At 33.9% G+C, this 27,057-nt stretch overlaps 1 long non-coding RNA gene across 1 annotated transcript in view; it reads right to left on the bottom strand.

Annotated features, from left to right (window-relative positions):
• Positions 1 to 27,057, bottom strand: part of LOC106148370 — a 319,876-nt gene that overhangs the window by 69,635 nt on the left and 223,184 nt on the right. The window contains exon 2 of the long non-coding RNA XR_001233761.1: positions 6,469 to 6,545. This is a non-coding gene — a long non-coding RNA (uncharacterized LOC106148370). The remainder of the gene's footprint in view (positions 1 to 6,468; positions 6,546 to 27,057) is intronic.

The raw sequence follows: 27,057 nt of genomic DNA, 5'->3' as shown, positions 1-27,057 counted from the left end.
TATTAAAATATAAGATAAATACAATGTTACTACTTCACAGATTTTCACCTATCATGGGGGGTCTCCAGAATGTAACTCCCATGATAGGTGAGGGATCACTGTACCCCAATTTTATACATTTAATTGATACCCCAATTGATGTATTTAAATGGACAGTAACATATGCTAGATGAATATACATGTTACCCAAATTAAGAAATCATAAACTTTAACTTTCATAATGAAATATCTTTGATTTCCACATGGTTGACATCTACAACACAAGCTTGGTTTTTCAACCAGGAATAAAAATTTCCTATCCTTCAGATATTCACTGAAACTTACTTACGAGTTTTCTACCATAAGACTTCTATCTGAAGCCTATTAAGACAGTTGATAGCCGAGCTAATTGTCTTAGGAACGTACTTCCAACCATTACTCCTCCAGACAGTTCAGGCATTTTCCCTGTGTTTCCTGATAGTCAAAAATGTGTCATAACCACTATGTTTCCTTGAGCAATTGCAATTAAATTTACTTCACGATGTCTACCAAAGAGTAACACAGAAGACATGCTCAGCACATTTTACTCATACTTTACACGGTTTCTTTTGGGAATACAGGTGCTCAGTTCAGCATATCTGCATCCTTATAAGACATGAAGGAGACACATGTTGATGAATGCTATTCTATCTTCTCTATAAGGTGAGTCTAACAAACTCAAAGTGATACACTGAAACCCTTCTGTTGTTCAACGCATTTGTTTATTTTGATGTAAGTAAATTCCTATCCAATTTATATTATGCTTTTAACATTCATCATATGTTAGAGATTTGGGTTCACAGTATACATTTTCATTTGTGTCAACCAGCACAAATGTTTTTAAATTAGATAATATCTGATTGAATTAAGTATGCACAGTGATGTATGGTAAAATATAATGATAAAAGAGATCTAAAAATTATTTATGAGATGTCAATTTCTAGTGCTGAAATCATTGTTCTTTCGTTGATTACAACTAATTGCTGGAGCCCCAAAATGTTCACATGTACAAATTTTACAAAACTTCATAATCATTACTAGCAAATATTTTATCCCAAATTATCTCTCAATAATATTTGGAGGATTAGATTTTTCATTTTTACATCAATTTTTTCAGGAAATACCTATTCCATCTGCCCTACTAGCATATATCCTATATATAATTTTGCAATCATTGCTTACCTAGATAAATGCTTGAAATGCACAGCAAGCATCCCTTTGTTTTTATCAACAAAGTTTAGCATTGTTTATCACTGTGTCTGGTTTAGCTTTAGCCACAATGATAAATAGGTGACATTAGTGAATGAGCAAGCTAACTAATGTCACTTCACGGTTACTCTTTCTAATTAAATGCCAATCTTTTGAGAAACTAAGAATATTTGCAAAGAAAATGAAGAATCATATTAATACTCTTGCTATAAAATCTCCATAATTATAAAACAGACTATTTGATTTCTTTATTAAAGCAAAACTTGCTCCTAAATGCCAGCGCTAAACTTTATACAGTAAGGACTATTCTAAACTGAGTTAACATCGCTGTCAACATCTCCAAAACTCCTAAGTTTTAGGACTCTACTTAAAAGTTCAATTTCAGATAAATTAGAAGTACAGCCACAATGTAGAATAAAAAATGAATACAAATTAACCATTTATTTCATCATCAAAATGTCAATAACATAAAAAACAAGAAAATGACTTTGAGGTAATAATAAGGAAACTCTTAGAAAACATGTAAGTTCATGACATTCCTAAAATTGGAAGATCTCACCCTATTCATCATTTCTACATGCAACTGCTTCCACCTCTATCTTCTTTTCATTTCTGTTTATCAGACATTTTTCCGAATTTTTAGACTCTGAAATTTGGCGGGGTCTTTGTTAATTTTTCATTTCCCCCTATATTGATTATTCAGCAACTGATAAGATAGCATGTCACTGAAGTGTCTTTTGTGACTGTTCTCTCCTCTAAAGAAAGCACAGGCATCCCACCTTCAAAATTAAGACCCGTTTTGTTTGAGATCAGACTTACCTATTTAAATTATCCTCTTCTTCATTTCATAGAATTCTCCTCAATACCTCCAAACCCAGCATGTATCATCACATAATAAGTAAGTTCCTAAATCAAGCTTGTTCTTCTTTACGTTATCCTAGCTATGATAACGGCCCTTCAGAATCCATCTCAGCTCTACCTATATTTCATTTCCCAAATTTAATTACAGTAGCTCTGTGAATACCTGCAGTGCTTCATTCATTATACAAAGGATAATCTTAAAATTTTGTGTACACCAGGCGGGGAGTTACAATATATTTTATATTTTTTCTGACTGTAATTTTAGATATAATTTATATATAAATCATTTTCCCCACAATGAGACTGTAGAAATTTAGAACCAGTAGTCATATTTTGCATTTTTCTTTTATTCCCCAGAGTTCTCAGCCTAAACACTCATTTCATTCAATTTCTCCAATGTAAAAAAATCAAAAAATATCATGTTGAGCTAATCTCTGCAAAGTTTCTAGAAAAAAATCTTGAAATAATTATCACAATAAATTAGAAAGTACATATGTTTCTTCACTAAATCCATTAATTCTCTAAAACACCAGAAAAAAAATGTCAGCTTTAAAGAGACACTTTAAAAACTATTGCCTTATGAGGTATAATCTTCTCTTACAGGCATACCAATAATGAACAGCAAGAAGACCGGGGTGATTTTGTTTATACGTGTTTATTTAAACATTTATTTAGATGAATTCTAACCGGCAGAAATCAATCTAGCTCTCAGAGTAGTTCTCATCCTAAAAGCAGAGGCTCTACTTTGATCCCTTCAATCTTTAGAAAAAATTCTACGAATTCCCTTTTAGGGACTGGACAGTTAATCCCCTGGGACCATAGCTGAGGGTGGGATGGTTTGCCAATGAGTTACTTCCTCCTTTGTATGATTTCAGAAAAGCAAAACCAATGTTGACTGAGGTGATGATGCTAATCACCTACTAACAGAATTTAAAGTGGTAACTAATTCAAGATCATGTGTCTTAGGTTTTAATATTTATGTTCAATTGATGAATATCTTATTTCCCCCGACACCACCTCCCTTCAAGGAAGGATCTGCTTTGTGACTCAGGTTTTTCAAAATAAGGGAATTATAGAGTTTTACCTTTAGTTATACTAGTGCTTTAAAAATTCTGCTTTAAAATTATGTTCTTGGTATATCTTAGATATACATAATGGTCATATTCATGATAAGAAATTTATACCTGTACAGGATATATTTTTATTCCTTTTTTCCTATTCCCCCTTGCTCCCTTCAGCACCTCTTCCTCTCTGTTTTACAAAGCTTTGTTCCCTATTTATCCTTTTTTATCATTTTTGTCTTTCCCCTTCTCCCACCCTAGTTCCTCCTTCCTTTTTAACAACTTCTCCCCATTTTACAATATCTATTGTACATTTTGTCGTTATTTACTCTTTCAGTTTCTCACACCAGGGAGACAATGAGATGTGTACACATGTAAGTCAAATTTACTTCACTTAAGGTTATGGTCTCAAGTTGCATCCATTTACCTAGAAATGTCCCAAGGTTATCCTTCTTTATGGTAGAATACTACTCCATTGTATAAAAATCCACATCTTCTTTATTCATTCCTCTGTTGATGGGCATTTGTATTGTTTCCATGATTTGGCTATTAAAAATTGTGCTGCTATAGACATGGGTGTGCAAATAAAGCTGTGATATAATGCTTTTAATTCTTCTGAAAAATATCCAGAAGAATAGCTGGATCAAATGCGACCTCTAGTCCAAGGTTTTTGAGGAATCTCCACACTGATTTCCACAGTGGCTGCACCAGTCTACACTCCCACCAACAGTGGAGAAGGATTCCTTTTTCCCCACAGCCTCACCAGCATCTCTTGTTGGTTGAGTTTTTAATGATAGGCATTCTTTCTGGGGTGAGATGGAATCTCAGTGTTGTTTTTTAAAATTCTTACAGTTTGGAGATCCACACTAATAACAGTTCGTGTTTATTATATTTCATATCACTACAAAATAACCTGTCACCTTTCCTATAAAATTTCATGATATAAATGAATATTATCTCACGATGCTTTTTCTTCATGTCATTTTAAAATTTTTGCATTACTACATTAGAGCACTAGTATGTTTGCCATACATAATGTTGCATGCCTTGTGTGGGGCTGGTACATGTGCAGAACAGGTATCAATTCCTCGTTTCATTTCCTTTCCCTTCCCTCCTATTTTCCTTCCTCGGTGTCTTTATCCCGTTCCCAAATGCGAAAGACCTATCTCTACTTCCCATTAGCCATCCTTTATTTTGCTCTTTATTTATAATTTAGGCTGATTTATTTTAGTTAACATTCCGGCCTTTTTAAAATGTATTTGTTTTTTGCTTTTTTGTTTTTTCTTCCGGTACCAGGAATCAAACTCACAACCTTGTGCTTGTCAGGCCGGCGTTTTGCCACTGAGCTAAATCCCTGGCCAGGGATTTATTTCCTTAAACTTTTTAAATTAAAGACACTATTATTGAAAAACCTAATGCAAATGTTATATTTTCTTACATCTTTTTCATACGTTTCAAATTCTTCCTTAGCTAACCAGCCGGCAAATTCTCAGAGTCAGCAGGAAAACATGACCAAAGCCAAAAATATTTTTCCTTTGCTCTTAAAAATCTTTTCTGGATTTGACTAATCTAACCTCTGATGACATTTCCGTGGTTCCCAGCATAGGTTTCTTAGAACTGTATAAAGTTAATATAGTAAAGAGGCAAAAGAAGATTTTTGTGAAATTCTGACAGAAAACATCTCTTTGCCATTTATATAACTGTAGGTCAAATCCTACACCAGATTCCTTCATATTTTATGCATTGGACTTCATACATTGTAAACATTAATAAATCATTCTTACTAATATAAAATTGTATAAAATCATTGTACTATTATTTCCACTTGATATTTTGAAAATGTTGTGGAATTTAAGCAACAGATACATATATAGACAAATCATTGTTTAATAAAAAATAATCAAATCTTTATTAAATTTAGTACCTTACCATAAAAATTCAGAGTTTTCTTGGAGAAAAATAATAAATTAAGTATAGAAAGTTTGACAAATGCAATCACTGGGATACAACTTAAATTTAAAATATAGAAATTTACATAATTTTCTTTCTTTTCATATATTATTATCTAATTTCAAAATCATTTATGAAATGACTTATGCCCTCCACATTACTTAGATAGGTTTATAAAATCTGTTTGACTTTTAAGTGTACTTTTAAAGTAACCACATTAGAAATTAGTTGTTTAAAAGTACTAAGGTAGGGGCTGGGGATTTAGCTCAGCGGCAAAAGCGCCTGCCTGGCAAGCGCAAGGTCGTGAGTTCGGTTCCTGGTACCGGAGAAAAAAACCAAAAAAAATAAAAATAAAAATAAATAAAAGTACTAAGGCACAAAAGTACCCTAATGAAGAGTACTTGGAGTGATGATGTTGGCACTGAAATCAAAACTGCAGATACATTTTTCATCTAGTTGATTTGTCCATTCACTTATTATGAGGCAATGTAGTGTAATTTTTTCTCTTGTTTAGTGGAAATAGGCTGCATGAATAAAAAGCCAAAAAATTGTTGCCAATGTCACAATAAATAACATGCATTACATTCTCTCAATCTATGAGATCTGTCATGAAAATTAATTGGGGACAGAGAGACTATTTTATCTCAGTGTAAGATTCAGCTTGTAAAAGACAGGAAAATCTATTTCCTTTATACTGTGTTTCAGAAATTATGAATAGTAAAATCTCGACTTTGAGACAGTCAAAAGGTTTGTAAATTGGAAGATTGAACAAACATTCAATTTAGTGTCGTTCATTAAGCCCCATACAATCTCCACTGTTTGTTTGCTTTGTAACATATGAAATAAATGAGGACCAAGACTCTAATACTTCAAAGACATGAAGTGCATATCTATGATGAATATCATAACCTTTGAATGCAAAGTATAATTTCATTAGCACCAAGGTGAATTTGCTGTTTGCTGAAGATAGTATTTAGTTGTCTTTATGAAGCCACGTAGGGCAGTTGCTACCGATGAAATTTAATATGTATGTTTATTAAAACAGAGAACATTAAAGACCAAGATGTTTAGCCAGGCCAAATCAGTATTGCTAACAGTACAGTCTCTTTAAAGGAGCTCACCAACTGATAAGGTCCTTATCACAAGGTATTAAAATATTGGCTAATGGATAAAGGAAAACAGAGTTACTCTAACAAAGAAATGCTTTTTACTATTTATCTAAATTGAATAAAACTGAGGTAAAGCAAAGCTTGGGACAAAATAAAATCAATTAAGTCGTCCATTTGAATAAGCTTAATTCCAAATAAAAAAATGTGGTTTTCTAAAACACAAATTCCTCTTTATCTAGGATAAAAATAGTTGAACTTACAAAATACTGCAGTGTCTTGTTTAATCACAGCAGACTGGAGTAGTACAAACTCTCAGAACTCTTCTTGCATACATTTCCTGCAAAAGAAAGTGAAAATAAATAGACCAAAAATGTTAACTTTAAAAACTGTGAAGACACTGTCATTTCTATAATGGGGAGAATGCCCAAGTATTTTAAAAACTGTGCACCTATGTAAGTAAACTTTAAAATATAATTCACAGAACTGTTTCTTTATTCCTTACTACCAATGTTCAGGTCATGTGAAAGATTTTACACCAACTTCTGTATGGTTCTCAGAAACATACAGAACTCTGTATGTTACAGAGTCAGCTGAAATTTTACTTTCCAAAGAAGACTTCTGCAATTACCTCTCCTGGTACAAGATAGGAAGGGCTGCTTTTGCCATTTGGAGTTGCTGAACTATTACATACTGGGGAACACTCCCAAAGACAGAAGAGAAGCTAAAGAATCAGACTGGAATAACTGGCCTCTGATTGTCCAGATGTTTCTTTAAGAATTTGATGGTATGTTTTAAAATGAATGAGTGTACATATGTAAAATTAAAACACTTGAAAGACAAATGACAGAACATTTTTATGAAGCTAACCAATAGCTTCACTTTTGTTTTTGTTATGGTTTGTGTCTAGGTGTCCCCCCAAAGTCTCATGCAGTCATGGGGCGGGCTTTTAGAGTTTGATTGATTATGGATGTGAAAGCTACTCCTGCCCTGCGGCAGGTAGTTTGCATATGTAAGGGAGAGAAGGAGACTGCTTGCTGCCACTCCTCCTTTTAGTTCTTGCTGCTTTTGCTGTTTTCCACCACTGTGAACTATAGCCCTCTGCTATGTGCCACTCTGCCTTGTAACCAGCCACGTATGGACTGAAACCTCTATAAACTGTAAGCGAAATAAACCTTGCCTGCCTTAATTTTGGGTGTCAGGTATTTTGCCCCAGGAATGAGAAAAAAGTAACCAAGACAGTGTTATATATTCTAAGCAGTATATCAAAATGGAATGTACATGAACTATATTTCACTACTTCTAATATTTTCATAAATAAAACAAAACAAACCTGGCATTGTAGCATACTCCTGTAATTCTAGCTGGGAGGATGAGGCAGGAGGATTCACAAGAGTTTAAGGATAGCCTGGGCTACAGAGCAAGTTCAAAGCCAGCACCTGAAACAACATAGCCAGATCCTGTCTCAAACACTAAACTAAACTAAATTAAACTAAAATAAAATATTCTAGCTTTTTTTTCTTTGAAGATGAACTCCAAGAGAAGCATACAATATCAAATTGCCCATACTGAGGTGAAAGGTCTAAGAATGGCTCTTGGCTGTAAAATGATCAGGCCTGGATGTCACCAAATTCATTTTTACATTGTAGAAACATCACAAAATGGGACTTCAATAAACACAACTCATAGTAGATATTACTGATCATTATTCAAAGAATATATATGGTAGGATTGTAGTTGCCAAGAAATGACGGTTTGCATTTAGAGTTGTATCTGTTAATATAATTAATGGGTAGAGAGCTAAAACCCAATCAATGGTTTGCATAAGAGTTGCTTAATATAATTTCCCTATAGAATTAACATCTATTTATAAAATTCTAGTTGGTGGCACTGGAAAGTGTTCACCTTAACAAACGAGGTAGAGGCATAAATTCAAAAGATATGGAACAATTTGAAAGTCAGATATATTTAAAAACAACAAAAAAGTCTCTCTTATATCCTCTGTCTTGATGTTCTTCCAAAGCCTTATGTACAGATAGGTGGGGCTTCTCTGAGATGGCTGGATCTAGGGTGTTTGATACTGGGATTAAGGGTGTGTGATAACAACATTGGTTTGACATAGTTCTGGGTGTGCATAGTGGAAGCTCCACCCTGGGTGCAAGTGTCATCAACCAATGGGCTTGTAGCCTGAATGAAATGTAAATGAACAAAAAGAAGGCAGGTTTGTTGCTTCCTGCCTCCTGCCTGTGCTGTCATGAGCTGTTTCTCCTCTGCCTCTCTTCCAAGCTGCCCTGCCTTGGAGCCAGCTGACTATGGACTGAAACCTCTACAAACTGTGAGCTGAAATAAACCTTTCCTCCTTAGAATTGTGGATATTGGATATTATGTCCCAGCAACAAGAAAGTAACTAAGACAAGAAGGATGCATTGTATAGAAGTATGGGAATTTGTATGAATTTCAAATAAGTATCAAGGCAATATTAGAAATAGGTCATTATTGTTTTGCTACATTAACTGCTTTTTTAATAAATTGTGCATTTTCAAATGTGTAAAATGAGTAAGATGTAGGTAGTAACATACATCTTAAACAATATTAAATGGGTTATTTTACAAAGTAAACAAAGGTATCACTCTTTAGCTCAGAGCAGCTCAATTATCCATCTTTAATAGCTACTTTCAGTTTTGTTTAAATTTAATTGAATTGTAATTTTCAATTTTTTAAAGGACTGACTTTTAATGACTATATAATTTAAATGGAATTAGATATTAAAAAATAAACTCCAAATATGCATTTCTGTGAAATATTAATGGCTTTATTAGCATGATGAAAACAGATATGCTAATAATTTATGCAGGCATTGTATTGCCATTGATTAAGAGAGATTAAGATTACACACTCTATGACTTCACTGTTTTAGGTTCTCCAGTTGGGTTTTTGAAATCTTAATAAACCTGATGCTTTCTTTCTCTATATGTACGTGTCTCACATTTATTTCCTTTTCCCAGCTTTTAGTTTTTACTAGTATATGTTTGCAATACACAACGATGACAGTCCTTGTGGGGAGCTGGCACACATACACAACACATCTTAGTTCTTTTTATGTCCCCTTCTCCTCTTCTTCCCATCACCCTCCACCCCTTGGTCCCCTTCCCTTTTGCAGAAGACCTACTTCCCTATTTCCTGTCGCCTGTCTTTTATTTGCTCATTATGTATATTTTGGGTTTCTCATATAAGGAAAGCCATGCAATATTTAAACTTGTGAGCTTTGGGGGCTGGGGATTTAGCTCAGAGGCAAAGTGCTTGCCTGGCAAGCACAAGGTCGTGAGTTCGGTTCCCGGTACCAGAGAAAAACCAGAAAAAACAAAAAAACAAAACAAAAAAAAACTTGTGAGCCTAATTTATGTCACTAAACGTTATGTTCTCTAAGTGCCCCCTTCCTTCTGTATAATGTCATGAAGACAATAGAGAAAGGAAGGGAAGCAGAGAAGAGAAGGTAGTAAACACAGCTTACATAAAGGCCTATCTGTCTGAAGAAAGCAGAGTTCAAGGCTACACTGTGGTCACCATTATGCCTGCATTTTTTAATGTTTGTGTCAGGCCTGACATGAGAGAGACCTCCATGCTGCTCATACTCACAAGAAGCTGCCCTAAGAGAACAAGAATTAAAGGCCATAAAGAAATTTAGGATCGGATCTGAGGTCTCCCTGACACCAGCTCTATCTACACACATGCGCTGGTTATCCTTACAGCTGCAACATCAACATTTCATCTGGATTCTTCGAGACTGTGATCCCCAACCCTAAGCCCTATATATGTATAGCCTCCCCTCCAGATAGCTGCTGATATCACCCCATTTCTTCCTGCCTGGAATAAAAGGTAGAATAATACCTAATCTTTCCCATAGTCTCAGTCTCCCCCTGTTTCCTCACTTGCCATAATTTAACATATTGGTGCTGTGACTATGATGTGATAAGGAGTCCTTCTGAAGAAGGTACTACTCCCTATCTCCAGCCTCTTTCCACTGAGGCCACCCAGTGGCACTGGTGCAGGACTTTGCCCTCCAGGCAGCTCCCCAGACCCTGCCATACTGACCACTTCAAATCTGCTAAGTTCTCTCCCTCTTCTGGGCTTGTAGCACTCTCTGTGCCTTTAAGACCTCCCACACCCCCACTGCCTGCCACTGCTGCCACTGCCACTGCTGTGCTTTAGCTCTGAATGTTTAACCCTCTCTGCACCAAACCTCCTTACTCTCTGCTGTCCACTGCTCCCTAGTTCCACTCTCTCCTCTCATCCCGTGGGACAGAGAAAGGCTCGCTCCTCCTCTGTACCTTTAAACATAGTGCTAATCGTAGATGCTTCCTAGGGAAACTGGCTCCCCTTAATGATTGATCAGTTGTGGTGATGACTGCCTCAATCATTTGCCCATGTTCCCTTATGACCTTGGGCACACCTGAAGATACTCAGTACAGGCCCTGGTGCTGCTCTTATTTTGCCATACCAGGCACGACAGTTACCTTTCTCTGCTCCCAAAGGGGAATCATGCTCCTTCTATTCCCTCTTCTCTCTTAGCCTGTCTCCTAAAAAAATATGAAACATCTCTGCCTCCAATATAATCTGAAGCCTGAGCATCTACTACCTTTTCATAATACTACCTGTCCAGAGAATGGGACCTCGATCCCTCCATTCTGTGGGAACTAGACAATTACTGCAAGAAGCTAAAAAAAATAGTCAGAAGGTCCATACATAAAGACACTCTTTAGCCTCCATAATATGCTGACTTTGTGCACCTCATGGGCTCCTCTCAAATCCTTCTTTCTCTCCTATCTATTCAGACACCCCTCTGATAACAGACCCAAATGATCTTGCTCTTCCCTAGCAGTGTCCAGAATCTCCTGCCACTGGAATGGCTCCCTCCATTCTGCACCCTCCTGCTCCACATTCTCAACCTCCTTCAGGGCCTCCTGCTGCCATATCTAGTTCTTCCCCAACCCCAGAGTTTCACACATCTGCAAGAGCTGTTCCCTCCGCTCCTGTATGGCTTCCTGATAATTAAACAACTGTTTCATATGCTCTGCTTGCTACATCTGACCCCACTCCATGCCCATACCTAGTCTGGACTTCAATTGGCCTCAAAACCTTGTCCCTTTCTCCAGTTCCCACTCTAGTATGTGGCAGGGGCACAGACATTTGTTAGACTTCATTTTCCTTTCTTTTTGACAGACCTCTCCCAAATTAACCGCCATTTCTACTCCTTTTTCTCAGATATCCCCCAATATATCCAAGAGTTTCAATATCTAATTCAGTCATATAAATTAATTTTGACTGATGTAAATGTGATTCTTGGCTCTACTCTTTCTGCAGAAGAGTGGGAACAAGTGATCTGTCTGACTTACTCCCATGGAGATGACCCTTCTCCAGGTGGATCTTTTCATGGGCACTACAGCTATTCCCTGAAAAGACCCTACCTGGAACAATAAGGTGGAATCTGAGGACATAGCAAGCTGAGATTATATGGTTTCTTACTTAATAAAAGGACTTTGCAGGGGCACCCATATGGCGGCTAATTTTGATAAACTAAAAGAAAATCATGGGCCTCACCACTTCCTGTGCTACTGTCCACATCTCATGCCCTGCTCCCACCCTCTCTAGGCACCTGGCTCCCACTCCTGTTATCTAATGGAAGCAAGGCTGGTGGGCAACAGGTAAAATCATGTGGTAGGGAGTTGACTTCCCCTCCTTGCATGCCTTGGCCATGCCAGGCATAGTAGCATGTGCCAGTAGTTCTAGCTACACAGAAGGCACTCCACAGACTGATTCCTCAGTCACGAGCAACTGAAATTATCATTCTTTAATTAGCTTTTGAGAATTTAAATAAGGATTACAATCAGGCTCATGGGGCAGGCAGAGCCACAAAATTCTTAAAAATTACCTAAAGGCTTGTCAAGATGTGAAAGCTAAATCTTATAAAAGTTCAGTGTTAGCCCAAACTATGTTAGGTCTCATAGAGAGGGATCCCACAGTGTTAGAAGAAAAAATGTTCTGCATAGGTGACAGAAGATATAGAGATGACTGAACCAGAGACTAAATGATTGAATAAGACACACAGCAGCCAAAATTCTTAAGACAAGGTAAAATTTAAAGAAAATATTGATTATAGGTTAAAAGATTTATTCCTTCTAATTTTTGTTATAAGAGATCTCTGTTAATTGACCTATAAATGTTCTGACTAGTTTTATATAAAAGAGTTACTATAATTCAACCTGGCCAAACACATCCAAGTATACTCTTGTATTAGGTAAATTGTTTTATGTGTGTTTATTTGTCTGTCTGTCAAATTGTAACTAGTTACCATACTTAAAGCTATTCTGTTTGAGCACAACAGATTTTTTTTTTCTTTTTGCCTTTTTGTATTCTTAAGGTACTTGTTTATAACTTAATTTGGCTAATACATGTAATTAGAGTTAAGGATATGCTTCCAACCAGGTTGCCAGCTTATCAAAATGATGCCAAGACTGGTTTTATAAAGGCAGTTCGTATTTTTTGTCTGTGTACAATAATTTGAGAATCTTTAATTGGTCAAAAGTAATATGTTAATTAATATGATCTTCTTCCAATAGGTCATCAAAAATTGTTAAGATAATTAAGTGCAGATTGCTTAGGCTTAGAGAGATTATTGAACAAGACTTCTCTTGATGAATAAAGGAACAGCTGCCTGGAAATATTTTTCCAGTCCTTGTTCACTAAGGAGACCTCAGTAATTTCCATAGCCTTGTGGAAGACATCCCAATAAATGTTACTAAACAATTTTTTGGTGTATTTTACATTGGTCATTGTCAAAAAATTAGATTTCCTATAAATAAAACTGAAAGGGAAAAGCTGTACAGAAAATTGTTCATTTTAAAACTTTGTTCTTTTTGAAACTATCTAGCTCTATCACTGTTTTATGGCTCTGTAACTACTTTCTTGACCCCTATAACCACAAGAGTGTAACCAAATATGCAGGATGTCTGATTATAACATTGTAACAAGCTTCATGAACATTAATCTAGCCTTATAACTGATGATCTTACCCTGCTAACTAATCAGAAGTCCTGGCAGGGTGTCTTATCTGACCTTTGTACCTCCTGCTTATGCATGATATAAAAGTCCTAGCCCATCAGAGATTGGGGCCTAACATTTTAGGAATTATTCAACCAGTACTCACTGAAATAAAATAAATCTGCTTCTACACCCTAGGTGCCATTCCAGTGTTTCTGTTTGCCATAGCAGAACAATAAGGCTGTCTTATTAAAAGATGTTCTAAAACTTAGTTAAGAGATAAACATTTCCATATAGTCATGGTATTTATTATTGCTAATTTCATGGTGTACTGAATGTGTTGATGCCTTCTGGGTATAGCAGTGTTCTAAGATATAAAACGAAGACTGTTCACGATGATAACATTTTTCTAGACTCATCTGCTTTTCTCTTGTACTTCAGCTAACTGTAATAAGATGTATATGTCAAACCAGCATGAAACCACCTGTTAATTAATCATTTTTAAAGGCTTCTGTCATGAATATGTTATATGTACATATATGTCAGTGCACTTAGAGATACTTAGACACTGAGCAGTCCAGACAATGTCACAAACTTCTTTGATGACATCACAATAAAGGATAACAAATTCAGTGAGAGTTTCTTTGTGTCATTTAATGTCTAGCAATCACAAGATGTTTGACTAAAAAGGCTGTTATATACTAAGATGGACATTTAAGTGTGTTACAACAATAATGTCATCATGATTGTCATTCTAAAATATTATGTGCAGATTTTTATCTTGTTTTCTTTGCAAAACTATTTAATTATTGACTGTTAAAATCCTACAGGGATTCAATTAATAAAACAGTCATGGTTGGTAAAAAATAATAGTCCTCTATCTATACTTTATATTACAAGGTGCTTAATATTCAGATATAATTACAATAGTTAAAGTTACTGCTCCCACTTCAATATCCATGTCACTCATCTTCTCTTCTGAGTGTTCAACCACTCCAGTTTAGAGGCTAAAACTAGAAAGTTAACAGAGCTAAGAGGACAGCCAATATTTTGGCCCTGGCCCTATGAGGTCATCTAGAACCCAGGACCTGAGAGAATCTTTTCTAGGACATTCTACAACTTTGGTGAGTCATCCAAACTCCTGAACAGGGAGGGTGCTGAACTCCAGAGGATAAGAATCAACAAGTTTACAGTTGCCAAAGGAAGATCACCAAGAAGGAAAAGTCTCCCAGGCTTTCACAGAAAGCAACATGGTCAAGCAAGGCTGTGACCTATCCTGATGGATGACACTGACAGAGGAGCTGAGAGACTCCAAACATTGTTCAAAAGTAACACCTGAGGAGATTTAATGGACCTTGATAGATAACAAAAGGTTACTTTTAATGAACACAAGTATCACTTTGACTTGGTTTTAAATACTCAGCAAAAAGGTATAATGAGAAGATAAATAAAACAATACCTTAATAATAAGCTAAATATAAAAAGGGGCCTTGTCACTGCCTATCCTGTCACTTCACCTATTTTATTCTATCAGTCCACACTGACCTAACCTAGTTTCATCTTCAGACTTTTTTTTGTTTTTTTTTGTTTTTTTCCTCAGGCTGATTTTAATGTATTTTAATTATGGCTTATATTAACTATTTGTTATTTAGTATAACATGAAAGTATTGCTGAGCTCCTTATTCATGTAAATGGTGCTTTCAGTATGATACAAAGCATGAATAAAAATGTTATTAAAACATAAATAAAGATTAACATAGGACTAAACTACATGTAATAATTTACTCATCATATTAACTGATCATTTTCTTCATAGAAATTTGGTTGATACAAAAATGAAGTGCTTTTATAAATATTTGCTGATTATTTTCCAAATATATCTTATGCATTATATTGTATAATATATAAAGTTTAGGTTTTTTCTAATGAATTTTATAAGTTTACAATTATCAGAAGACAACTATGAAAATGTTCACTTTAAACAACAATTATTAAGACAAGCAGACAAACATTGGAAAATTATACATATACACACAAAATAAATTATTTGGAAGACTGAAAAAATCTGAAGAACACTGAATGTACCACCAAAAATAAAGCCCAGAGTTCTGAGCTACTATTTTCAGCAAATCTTCATTGATATAATAGGACATGAAGTTACTTTCACTTCTGTGTAAAAAAACTACTGATCTCTAACAAAAATTAACAAAGGAAAAAAAAATCCTAAAGAAAAATTAGGCTGAACATACTCCCTTACAATCCCAGAATGCAGATGTATTTTGAATATTGAACCATAAGCCACCTGGGCTGAAAATTATCCAACTGACAAAAGAAAGTCTTAATTTTAGAAAGAGCAAGACGTACATGGTAGTGTGTTTATTACATTTTTTTTCAAATAAAAAACACACATTCTTGTTATTTTATACAAAGAATCTTACATTTAGTCTGAATTTTTCTGAAGATAAAAACCAACCAACACTTGAGAAAGTATAAGGATTGAGTACAAGCAAGGACAAAATGTGTATAAGTAAACAGGACACTAATCTTTATGCTAAATACCTAAAATTAAAATCTAACTTGAAAAAATCAATAACTATATTTATTCAAGAACAGACTAAATGAAGAGATGGCATGTTGATACAGTACATAGAATATACATAATTTTCATTTTGGCAAGGCAAATATGTTCAGAAGAGGATCCAAGAAAGTTTATGAGGGTGATAACGGAAATTTTCTGTATTTGGCAGAGATCATAGTAAAACTTGATAATATTGTGAAAGAATATTTATTCAGAGTATAAACATTGGCATGAAGTAATATTACACTTAAATTAAGAAATTATAATCAAAACTAAATAGATGTCTTATAGATCTGATGAACTGAATCATTTGGAAGGAAAATACAAAATGCTTTTCAAATTATTTTAGATATACCTTAAAATGTAAGCTTGATGTAACTACTTAGAATTAAGAATTAATATGTATTTGTTGATGTAAACTTTTTGATAGTTCCACATGAATGCTTTTTTGAATGTATTTTCCAGGAATTAAGGCAATATGCAATTGTGGTAGTTTCTTTTTTTTTTTTTTTTTTAATTGTGGTAGTTTCTTCAAAATCAAAATCTAGGGTATAAAAAATGAACTAGAGACTTAGATGTCATAGTCACCAAAAATTTGAAAAAGAAGCATGATAGATTTTAGTAAAAGGTACTCAAAAGAAGATTTTAGGGATTTCTAAATTTGTAATTTTACTGTCCAGTCTCTAAGCATGCATAATAATAATGGAGGAAAGTTTTCAACATAATTGAATTTGTTTTACTAGGCTTAAAATTTATATAACTTTCTTTGCCTTTATTAAACTATAGGTGATAGTTATATTGTCAACCATAAACACAAAAGCATTAAATTATCTATTAGAAAAGTTAAATTGATGCCTGCATACCACTAAATACTCAAAAGTGTCATGCAATTTTAAAACAAGCATCTCAATGCTATTAATATGATAGATGTATAAATTCTAGAATGATAGAAAATGATGCTTTCCAAAATACCTATTTTGAATTTTATTTTGTAGTTTTGCATGCCCTACAATGTAAAATTATCACTTATGGCAAGGTTTTGAAAGCTTGTTCTGTAAAATCTGAGGGCATAAGTATTTCAGGCTTTGCAGGCCAACACACAGTGTCTACAGCATTGCATATTTTCTCTGCATGTGTGTGTGTGTGTGTGTGTGTGTGTGTGTGTGTGCGCAACTATGTTTATTGTTCTTTAAAATAAAAAAGTTATTCTTGGATCTCTGGCTATACAAAAACAAGCCATAGTTTATTATTCTTTACTATACAGTTTGTTATCAAATAAATAACCACTTGCCATATGAAAAATTAATGTAGATAGCCAAAATTGGATCAAATTAAAAATTCAGTTTCTCAGATCCACTAGCCACATTCCAAAATCTCAATAGACACATATCAGTTTAAGTTTAAGTAGTTAGAATTGAATCAAATTAAAAATTCTCACGTTCTTAATAATTACTAATACTCGAAAGACCCATGTACTACTAAATTGAATACTGCAGAGACAAAGCACTTAAACAAAGTTCCATTGAGCATAACTTGTTTAAAGAAAAAATATTCAAGAGACAAGTGTGTGTGTGTGTGTGTGTGTGTGTGTGTGTGTGTAAGTGAATGTGAGTGTGTGGCCCTTAAACACATTAAGAAAATTGGAAGCATGGATGGCCGAATATGTAGACAAATTCTATCACACAGAAAATACAACTAACAATTTGACTGAGTTTCCTTGACAGTCCAAAACCCATATCAATGTCCCAAATTAATATATATTTCAAATAGTAATTTATTCTCATAATCCAGTAGTCTCTTTAAGAGAATATTTTACAATACTCAAATATTTTTTATTCTTTAGGTCAATGTTATCCCATTTTAACGTGCTAACATCATTTTGTTATCTACAGACATGTTAGAATGCAGCTTCTGACTCAGTTGCTCTGAACTGGGCTGTAAATTCTGAATTTCTAGCAAGTTTCCAGGTGACGCTGAGGTTGCTGCTGCACAGATGCTATACATAATGGTTTCAGGATGAGACAAGCAATTTGGTGAATAAATATAGATGAAACCTAGTCAATATATGTCTTAAAAAGAGATCAGTTTAACAGGAACTGGAAACATTATAAACAAAAGTTACTCTTTAAAGTATAGTACTGAAGTACTGTAAAATAGTTACAGTCATAATTTGTCAAATACACTTAAAGTATTTTCTTAGACCACATCAACAATTTTAATATCATTTGCCCAATGACAAAATAGTCAAGAAAGGGGAACAGCTGGAGTGCCCATCAACTGATGAATGAAGAAACTGTGGTATAAACATGGAAGATCTTCAGCCTTAACAAAAAGATGAGATTCTGTCGTTCAGAGTCTGAATGGAATTGGGCATCATGATGCTAGGTGAAATAAGCTGGGCGCAGAAAGATAAGTATCACAAGATCTCACTGTTCTGTGAATTTAACAAACTGATATCCCAGAAGTTGAAAATAAGATGGTAGGCACCAGGGACTGGGACATGGAATGGTTGGTAGGTGGTTAAGAAGCTATGCTTAGAAAGCAACAGGAAGTTCCTGTGTGCTGTGGACATTACAGTAATCACAGATAGCAACACACAGTATACCTCAGATAGCTGCAAGAAAGGATGCTGAACATTCTCATGATGAGAAAAAGATAATTGTTTGAGGAAATAGATCTATTTAACCAAATTTAAATACTGTACAATGTGTCCGCACATCTAAAAAATCACATGGTGCCAGATTATTGAATAGAATTTTTATATATTATGTACCAATTAAAAATAATATCTTGCTATGTAATCAAAGGTCAGGCTGGAACTCGCTTTTAGCCAAGGCTGTCTTCAATCTCACAATCCTCCTAACTCTGCCTCTTTGTTTCTGAAATTATAAGCATGCACCACCACACTTGGCTTCAGTTAAACATGAATTTATATTTAAAAATTAAATTTATTTAATTGCAAGAGTGAAACTCTATTGGTAACAAATTTTCTTTAAAATGACAGTTAAATATACCAAATTTGAATATCAAAATTTACTCATAGAGTGTAGAAACAGTGGAATTGGCACAAATAATTGATGGACTTCTGATTTCCACAACAAAATTTTCTTTATCTGAATCTCAATCTCTTTATGTCTTCTCCAAACATGGGGAACAATGAGAATAAAGGAAAAAAATCACCCATATCCTATAGCATAACTACGACACAGCTATAATAAAACTTTCAATACTATGGCTGTGAAACTGTAAGTACTTGAGCTCAATATTAGTAGGTCTAAATCCACTCAGAGGTAAGTTTGAACTATAAAAGTGAAATCAATGAAGTTGGTCATAGTGATGGTAGAAGGGAGACACTATCAATTAGGGTTCATGAGTGTAGGTATAGAAATAGAAAGTTAAAGCAAAGATATGAATAATAACAACCTATCCAAAACATACCTAAACGAAGCCACTAAAGAAAAAAATAATGAAATAGAAATAATATTTTAAAATATAATAAAGGTTATCATTAAAGAAGCAAAAGAAATTTCTACATTAAAAAGGGCAACTTATACTTGAGAAAATAGTTACCTCCAAGACATATCCTAATAAATGTCCTAATAAAAGTATTGAATTTTTGACATATAGAAAAATTTTAAGCATATGAAGAATTTATTTGCTGAAAAATAAAGTTAGCCATAAATTTTTTAAAGAACCATACAAAGTTAGAGAATAAAGGACATATTATGCAAATATTATCTTTGTAAATGAAATGTAACTCTCTGAGCATCATAAAAACATAAAAATATACATGAAGTGAATAAATGGTATAAAACAATGACTATACAGACATCCAAATTATGCTTAAGAACCAAAACCTAAGAAAACACTACTAAACATGCAAGAACATAGGAGCTCATATTTTTGAGTTCTTTCATGATCCATATTATAAGTAACAAAAAAAATGAGCACTCACTTTTGGGCTCATTGACCCCCAAAATTAGAAGAGACAAAATAATTAAATGTACAAACACTGAGAAGAAATAGGTAAAGTCTATCTACTTCCAGATGAAACATTACATGGAATACACAAGAATTGAAATAACGAAATCAAATAAATGTCAGAACAACAAATTTAGTAAGAAAGAAAACAGTGAAATTAATACTCAAAATCAGTAGCTTAATATACACTTCCTTATAGAACAGATGATCTACTGGAAAGAAATACCTCACTTACTAGAGCAACAACAACGTAAAATGATAATATATGTAGGAATAAATTTATCACAATCTGGCTGAAGAAAACTTCAATTTATTAAAAATGTAAATTAACAAAACCATAATTTATTTTTAACCCAAGATAATGTATACAATTTAAATTGTCCTCCAAAAGGTGAAGAGATTTTTGAGTGTTTATTTTTCCTTCTGAAGTCCAACTCACTGATACTAAAGTACAAGTAGAACAATAAGTAAAACCTGCAAAAGGAAAAAAGGAGGAAGACAGCCCTAGAAAAGACATGCCATCGAGTTTCTATAATTAAATTAGTATAATACTAGTCCATAAACAGACATGGAGCAGAAATTCAAGAATTAGGCCTATCAATATAATTCTGAGAGAAAAAAAAAAACCTTTTAAACAAAAATATGTGGTTAAATGCACAGCTATGAGGAACTCTATAAAGTTGAATCTGTGTCTGATACCACAAATTGGATGTACTTTCAAGAGCTTAGATTTCCAAATCTTTTTGTTATAAAAAGAAATGATTCACAAGAAAACACGGCTCAATTCTTTATACTTTAGAGGTGATATTTTCATTTTTATTTTAAAAAGAAATGGAAAAAAAGAACAATAGCAAAATGCCAAAAACACAGACAAAAACAAAACAAAGCAAAGACAATAAGAATGATACAGGGTTTTAGAACAAAATGATAATGATATATACATAAAGTTATATTACATATTGTTATCTTACATATTGTTAACTTCATTGAAGTTGGACAGATTACTAGATGTAAGAAAGCAAGATTTCCTAACACTGACGTAAAATCAAGCAGCACTACAAGAAAATATAGATATAACATATTTTTCAAATACAGTTCTCTTCACATATTTCCAAATGCTAAGATACACCACATGGAAATTTGAAAGACAATTTATAAGCTCTTAAAACTCTATTATGGGGGCTGGGGATTTAGCTCAGCGGCAAAAGCGCCTGCCTGGCAAGCGCAAGGTCGTGAGTTCGGTTCCCGGTACCTGAGAAAAACAAAACAAAACAAAAACTCTATTATGATGGACAATGCTTTTATAAATTAAGGAGCTAAGAATTAAAAATCCCATAGAAATGGCCAAATATACGAGCAGAAGCTGCAAAATAAAAATGTATAAATGTCCTGTACACATACAAAATGATGTGTGTGTACTCAAAGCAAATAAACACAATTTAAAAACAACTTGAGATACTGTTTCTCATCTACCAGGTTTGTAAAATGTTTAAAATAGTTTTAAAAATTGTACTCTTTTTTAGTATATGTTTGCAATACAAAATAATTATATCGACCTTGGGGATTCAGTATGTATGCATACTGACAGCATTTTGATAATTTGTGATACCTTTGCTCCCCTCCACTCTCACATCTTGTTCCCCAGATACTCTTTTCTTGTCCATAAAAATACTAAGAACATATTTTGCAAAGCTATAGGATAGCAGTGTTTGTACACCCATGCATTATTGGTGGGAACCTGCAGGACTATTTCTGGCTTTACCCATCTACCCAGCTATCTCACTCTACACTGAAGATACTCCTGCAAACATGAAATAATTTGTAGTCTCCTGCTTGTGGTCTTCTCACCTGAATGTCCCTCAAAGCCTCATGCAATCATGGGGTGGGCTTTTAGAGTTTATGATTGATTCATGGTCCAGTGTTGGGATTATGGGTGAAAGTGCTGCACCTGCCCTGGGGCAGGTAGTTTGTATACAATGTAAGAGAAGAAAAGGGGCTGCTTGCTGCCACTCCTCCCCTTTTTTGCTTTTGCTGCTTTTGCTGTTTTCTGCTGCCATGAACTGCTGCCCTCTGCCATGTGCCACTCTGCCTTGGAGCCAACCAGTATGGACTGAAACTTCCACAAACTGTAAGCTGAATAAACCTTCCTTTCCTTAATTCTGGGTGTCATGTATTTTGTCTTAGCAATGAGAGAAAAATAACTGAGACAATTGGATTACCCTCCTTCGACCCACTCTGGTCATCTGGCTCAGACCTTAGTATCTCACACTGGGCAAACACCTCAACCTGCCAGCATCTCCTCACCATTGTGCAGTGCTAACTCTACCCTCAGACACTTATGAATGCCACCCTGCTGACTCACACCTAATGGCTTTTGAACTATAAGTAAAGTGAAGTCAAGAAAGGAGAGATAAAGTGTACAGATCTTCATGCTGAAATATCTCTCCTTGGAAAAATGGCGGACACAGAGAACTCTGGAAGTGTTCATTTAGCAAAATATTAACCCACCTAAAATTACAGATGTTTTATTCTTTTTGTTTTCACTTTCTGTTGTAGAATAATGATTGAGGTGAGAGAAAAAAGGAACTTGTATAGCCTCAAATGATATTAGTCATTTGGAAATATAATCTCAAAATTATAAATCTAATCTAGTGTAAAACTTGATAATCAAGTTTTATAATGCCTTGAGAATGCTCTTTAAGACAACATTATTTGAAAATCTGCTTGAGAAATTTCAATTAACATTATATTGTACCAGTATGACCTTTTACTTGCCTATTTTTATGATTTAATCACACACAAATTGGAACTTGAGACACTGATTTTTAATAGTAAATCTGGAATTAATGATTTGAGAACAAATTAACAAAAGAGGCAGCATACTCTTAGAGCATTAGCCAGTGAAAAGCACAGCGATAAATATTTTCAAGTACTCACACTCAAATTTCTTTGAATTAGCTGATTACATTATTTTATATACATCAATTCAATAGGAAGGATTGTCTTGGAGTAGATTTTTCCCTATAACTGAGTACTTTGAAGTATGGAATGCTTTTAGTTAATGTTACCGTTCTAAATACATTTATAGCCTGGAAAAATTTTAAAAAACATTCCATTTACTTTCAAAAGTAAATCCTACATTATTTAACTTGATTGAGTATACTTGTAAATTATTAACCATAACCTGTAAAATAAATTACAATAAATTAAAATAGCATTTGGATAAGACTCATTAGGGTGCCAACATTAACAAATTAATTAAGTTAATATATTATTTAATTCTTATTATTTTTCTAAATTTGAAGACTAATAGAGAGAAGGAAAACTGAATCAAGTATTTTAAAAATAAACATACACAAGTTTACATGGATTTTAAATTATTTCACAGCAGTTTACCATAATACAATTTTAACACATTTTTCAAAACAACTTTGTGCTTGTAAATTATTATAACATTTTAAATGTATATTCAAAGGTACAAAAGAAACCATAAATTCAGAAACTTAATGTCATGGAATTGACTGCTTTGTTTTCTGAAGAAAGAAACAATGGTACAGGGAGCAATTTATTCTTTTCTCAGTTCTCATTCCAAATACTATCAATAATTTCACTGAGTATTACATCTCATTTTATTTCACTGAGCAAATGTACACAAGGCTATGACATCACTATGTTTTAATTATACATAAATAACACTGGCAATAATGAAATGGGTTGGGAGTATAGTGAAAAGCCCTGCCTTAAATGGCATTTTGTCATTAACAAAGAGTTTTAAGAATCTCATAATTTCATGCCCACTCCTTGGGAAGTTTCACCCATTTTTTGAATTGGGAAACTGAGTCTTGGATGTCAGAAGAATCAAAACGCCATGTGTATATGTACCACTTCCCTTTGATGGTTGTCTTTATAATGCATTGAAACATGTACTAATTTTTTTTTAAGAAAAGAAGAGAAAGAAAGAGTAAATGATTTGTGTATATGTGATAGTTCTACGGGGTCCCTATGCAAACAGATGCCTAATATGTTGCTTTTGTCTCAGAATTCTTTCAAATACATCTCACTTCCCTAAGCATAAATTAACAAGTTAATCAGTGTAATTATGTGTAATAAATATAAATCAAATTAATCTGAGTTTTTCTCTTCCACTATGGGTAGATAGCAGAAATTCTAACTTGCAACCTTTTATTTCAAGTAACTTTGTAGGGTACAAGACTTATTTTAAATTGATAGACATGATTAGCTGTCATTATTGGTCCACTCACAGGAGAGCAGTGATTTGGAGAAATAACATGATTCATTCATCTCATTCAGATTTAAATGTTTCGCAAACCATTTAAAATAACGTATGCTCCACTTTGAAGATACCACCATGTATTACAGCAGCCATTGATATTTTCCTACTAATCTGTCCATAACTCTGTAATGTTTGTATTGTTCCTATGCTATTTCATAAATGGATGTATGTTTATTACTATGTGTTTCCTACAGCAACCATTGAGAATAGTCAATAAATATTCAATTGGTCACTCATGTAGAGCTCTATTTATTTTCTTTAGAAATCACTTTGAAGATACCAAAGTACAGTACAACAACCATTGATAATAACCTACCACTTTTGTCTGTAACTCACTATTATTTGTCTACTTGTTTTCCTGAGAAACTATCTTGTAGATAACAATATACATATTGTATACAAAACAACAACCATTGATAATTTCTTACCACTTTGTGTGTAACTCTGTAAGCCCCTCATTACTATGTTATCCTTTTTTTACTCCTTAAAATAAAAAAATAAAATAAAATAAAGTACGTTTAAAAATAAAGTATTTTCATTTAAGTACAAAAAAATGTGTATATCTCTGCCCTACAGTAGAAATTGTGAAGGTGAATGTATCAAACCAAGTCCCTTGCAAATTAATAAAAATTGTTTTCCTTGAAATGTTAAGGTTGATTCCTTTGGAGAGATGAGCTCAGCTTGAAGACAGGGACCTAAAATACCATTGGGAGTTGCCATGGGATACAGTTCTACAAGAGCATTTGCAGAGCAGATGGAAGGAAGCTAAATAAAGTATACGCAGGTACAAAATGAGAAGCTTTCTCTTTAATTTGCCTTAAACAATAGCAGTTGTATGTTTGTCTACCAAAAAAAAAAAAAAAATTCCTTGTGTCACAGCAAATTACACTTGGCATTCGGAAATACAATCTCATACCTGTGAATCTCATTTGTTTTAAGAATTGAGAGAAAAGTTTTTATAATGGTATCATAATGCTCCTTAAAGAAACAATTCCTAAGAACTGACTGAGAAAAACAAATTAGTATCTTACTTTACTAATGAAAATGTATACTTCTCTCTTTTTAATTATTACAGGTGAACAGAAATAGGAAACTCCTTGTGATGGCCCTGAGATCTGAAGCTGGAAAGTAACAATGAAGCAAAGGAAATAACAAATCTTTTAAAATTCTGCTGCTTATGGCTGTTTGCAAGCTTGTTTCCTGTGCTTGCTATGCTGAGTATCTAATGGATATACTATAAACTGGCTACCTTTTAATGAGGTTAACTCCTGACAGGCCCTCAGTGAATTCACTAGTTTTACATAAACATGCAATTGTTTTACAAGAAACGTGTGTTCCAAATATATGTGATATATATTATAAAAATTTCTACTTAGAAAGACAAATGCAGCCAGGCATGGTTTTGCACACCTCTAATGCCAGCACTTGGTAGGCTGAGACAGGGATTGCCATGAGTTTGAGTTCAACCTGAACTATGTAATGAGATCCTGTCTCCAAAAGTCAAACAGAGAAAAGAAAAAAAACTGCATGTTACAAGCATGCATCGACTCAATAATCTCCATCAGAAAAATTGCCTGAGAACATTCACTTATAAATTCTATATATGAATACTATATAAAACTAGAAACTTTTGAATTCCTACTTGAAAAATAAACACTGACTTCTAACACTAAGAGGTCCTCCACCGAACTGCCAGTAGAACAAAATTAACAGACATTGTCAAATACCTGTGGATTAGCAATGTAAATGCTACATTGTTGTGGTAAAGAAATAAAATAATAAAATTATTTTATTCCCCCCTTCTCCCTTTCCCCCTCTCTCCCTCTTATGCTTCCTTCCTTCCTTCCCTCCTTCCTCCCTTACTTCCTTCCCTCCTTCCTTTCTTCCTTCCTTCCTTTCTTCCTTCCTTTCTTCCTTCCTTCCTCCCTTCCTTCCTCCTCCCTTCCTTCTTTCCTTCCCTCCCCCCTCCTTCCTTCCTTCCTTCCTTCCTTCCTCCCTTCCTTTCTTATTTCTTCTTCCTTTCATTAGAATGTTATCAAGGTTAGTACGTTGCATTTGTTTGCTATAGGTTTCATTCTCTTTTCACTTAGAAGAATTTACCCTGATTACTTAAAGCAATCATATTTTAAAAGAGTCCTGCCTAGTTCCTTGTAGAATGTTGCCCATTCTAAATTTGTCTTCTTTCTATACTGCATTTTCTACAAACTAAAATTAGATGTAGATATTTTATTCAATTATGGTTAACATTGCTTATAAGAATATATTATAGGTGATTTTCTACATTTCCACATAGAAAAATTTTTAAAAGTATCATCTTTTCCTATTATTAGTGCTAATCAAGTATAAAGTAGCCATTTAGTTGAGATGATGATTGCCAGTTCTGGCTATTGTAAGTACATTTTTCTCTTTGCAACATGTGCTGTTTCTTTGCCAATATTTCAATATTTGTTCTCCAATGACTGTTGACATGTTGATGCTAGCATTCACCAAAGACCTTATCTGAATTAGTTATAAATGTGAATTTCTAATTCTAGTATGTCTTGTCCCTTTACAATGTAGTACCTGTTTATTTAAAAGTTTTTTGTTATTCCCACTATATATGTATAAACATGTATGCATGTATTAGTGTTCACTAATAACAATATTTATTCTACATATTATAATCAATTGTAGACATTGGCCTATTTGTATATGCACAAAATACATCATAAATGTATCCAGTATAATCATATTCAAGATGGGTAACTTTTCCTTTTGAAAGGATTACAATAGTCCTTAAGCGTCCTTGTTTTCTTACAAAATAAAATATCCCAGACATAAGTTATACTGTAGTTACAGCAGATCTGAAATAAATTTGCTAGGGAAAAGCAGTAGTAAATTATCTGTTTAGAACATCTAAGAGCAATTGTGGCTCAGAGAGAAAGAGAGAGAGAGAGAGAGAGACAGAGAGAGAGAGAGAAT

The sequence above is a fragment of the Chinchilla lanigera genome, unplaced genomic scaffold, assembly GCF_000276665.1.
Source record: "Chinchilla lanigera isolate Chin_1 unplaced genomic scaffold, ChiLan1.0 scaffold00002, whole genome shotgun sequence".
Classification (NCBI taxonomy): Eukaryota; Metazoa; Chordata; class Mammalia; order Rodentia; family Chinchillidae; genus Chinchilla; species Chinchilla lanigera.
This window is presented reverse-complemented; position numbering and strand designations above follow the sequence as displayed.